Raw genomic sequence first — 2500 nt, 5'->3', positions numbered from 1 at the left:
ATTTGAAATTGATAAGATTGTCCTTATTTTGCACTTTTATCAATGAAGACGGATGGATCGACCTCGAAACCCCGCCCCCCTTATCTCATTCAGGAAGAAAGGTCAAGAGGTCAGAGGTCAAGGGATCAGGATGACCCCGTCGTGACCTCTCCGTGATACGCCTGTTCCTTCGTGGGCACTTTTTTTTTTTTTTTTTTATGTGGTTTCGTGGTGCTTTTGATACGGGGGGTGGGGGTGGAGGGGGGATCGAGAGGTGGGTGTTTGGGGGAGGGGGAGGGAGGGGGAGGAGGAGGGAGTGGGGGGACCAAGGGCTGGAGGGAGGGAAGGGAGAGAGAAGGGAGAAGGCCTGGGAAAGGAGGGAGGGGAGGAGGGGAGGGAGGAGGTGAGACGAAAGAGAGAGAGGGAGAGGAGGGAGGGGGGCCATGGGTTGAGGGAGGAGGAAAAGGGAGGAGAGAGAGGGGTAGAGGGAGGGAGGGGAGAGGTTATGTTAGTTAAATTACTTTATATCAAGGAGATCGAGATACAGATGTTTAAGGAGTGGAAAAGGGGACATAGGGAGAGGGGAAGGGGAGGGGGGAAAGAGAGTGAAGGGAAGGAGGAGAGAAGAGGAGAGGAGAGAGGAGAGAGAGGGAGAGAGAGAAAGAGGAAGGGAGGGAGAGGAAGAAGGAGAGAGGGAAAGAGGAAGAGGGAGAGGAAGGAAGGAAGAGAGGGAGAGGAGAAGGGAGAGAGGGAGGAGGAAAGAGGTGGGGAGGGGGGCTGGAGAAGTGGGCAAGGCAGAGGGAGAGGAAGAAGAAGGAGAAGGAGAGAGGGAGAGGAACGCAAGATTTACGTTGCATCTATTTTTTTTCGCGTCCTTCCTTTTCCTCTTTCTCTTCTTCCAATCCGTTGCTCTCCTCCCTCTTCATCTTCCTACTCTCTTTCATCCGTCTCCTCCTCCTCCCTCCTCTCCTCTCCCTCCCTCCTCCTCTCCTCCTCCTCCTTCTTCTCTCCTTCTCCACCTCCTCTCCCCACACTTCCTCTCCTCTGTCCTCCTTCCTTTCCACCTCCTCCTTCTCCTCTTTCTCTCCCTCCTCTCTCTCTTCTCTCCTCTCCCTCCTCCTCCTCCTCCTCTCCCTCCTCCCCTCCTCCTCCTCCTTCGCATCCTTTCTATTGTATCTTTGTTTTAAAAATTCCTCGTCTGCAAGAATCTGGGTCAAGATCAGGGAAGATTTGCATTTTGCGACACTCAACCCGTTCAAAGATTTTTTTTTTTTAAGTGATTTTTGTACTTTCCTAGTACATTCTTCTTCTTCTTGATCTTCTTCTTTATCTTCTTCTTTCTTTTTCTTTATCTTCTTCTTCCTCTTCTTCTTCTTGATCTTTTTCTTCTTCTTCTTGATCTTCTTCTTCCTCCTCCTCCTCCTCTTCTTCTTCTTCTTTTTTTTACTCCTTGCCTTCTCCCGGCTCCTCGGAAGACGTTGATAAGGAAGAAGGAAAAGGCAAAGGCATTTAAAGGCAAAGGCATTTTTGTTTTTATTTTCGTTCCAATATTTTGAAAGTTTTTATTTAATTTTGTCCTATTTTGTGCCTTACGAACTTGGAAATGTCATCTTCGCTTTTTTAGATATTTATCTTTTCCTATGTATCTTCACGTGCTTGCTATATGTCCCATTTTTTCTCTCTCAGCATTATACTTTTTCCCTTTTTTATTATTTTTTTTTTTTAATTCTTATTTATTTTTATTTATTTTTTATTTTTTATTCATTTATTTTTATTTTTTATTTTTTTATTCTTATTTTTATTATTATTTTTATTCTTATTTATTTTTAATTTTTATTTTTTTTATTCTTTTTTTATTATTCTTTTTTTTATTATTTTTTTTATTATCATTTTTCCTTTTTTTCATGAGACCAACCTTGACTTCCCCTTCAAACCACGAACACGTCGCTTCTCATGTCAACCGATTAACTTTGAAGTCGTCGATTAAATAGATTTGCTTTGTTGCATGCAAGTTGATTTTCTGTCTGTCTGTCTGTCTGTTGGTTTGGATGGTTGGTTGTCTAGGTTTGTGTCTGTATGTGTGTTTGGCTGTATGTCTGTTTGTCTGACTGTATGTGTCTGCCTCTGTATGTATGTGTTTGGCTGTATGTCTATATGTCTGTATGTCTGGCTGTATATGTCTGTCTGTATGTATGTGTGTATGTTATTGTTATTGCCATTGTCATTATTTTGTTACAGTTATGATTATGATTATTTTTATGACATTTAATATAGTGATTGAGATATTGCTCATTATTAGATGATTCTTACTGATTAACTTGCCATTATCCTTATTATTGTTGTCGCTATTATTATTAATATAATTCTCCTTAAATTTATATTATTAATGTTTTTTTGTTGTTGTTATTGTTGCTGTTGTCGTTGTTTTTCTTGTCGTTTTTGTTGTTGTCATTGATTTTGTTGTTATTTTTGTTCTCGTCATTGTTGTTTTGTTGTTGTTGTCAATATTAATCACTGATAT

At 40.9% G+C, this 2500-nt stretch overlaps 1 protein-coding gene across 1 annotated transcript in view; it reads left to right on the top strand.

The window, feature by feature from the left end:
- Positions 1-2500, top strand: part of LOC113804315 (matrix metalloproteinase-2) — a 434910-nt gene that overhangs the window by 213269 nt on the left and 219141 nt on the right. The gene's annotated exons all lie outside the window — the stretch shown is intronic.

This window comes from Penaeus vannamei, chromosome 10 (assembly GCF_042767895.1).
Source record: "Penaeus vannamei isolate JL-2024 chromosome 10, ASM4276789v1, whole genome shotgun sequence".
NCBI classification, from domain to species: Eukaryota; Metazoa; Arthropoda; class Malacostraca; order Decapoda; family Penaeidae; genus Penaeus; species Penaeus vannamei.
This window is presented reverse-complemented; position numbering and strand designations above follow the sequence as displayed.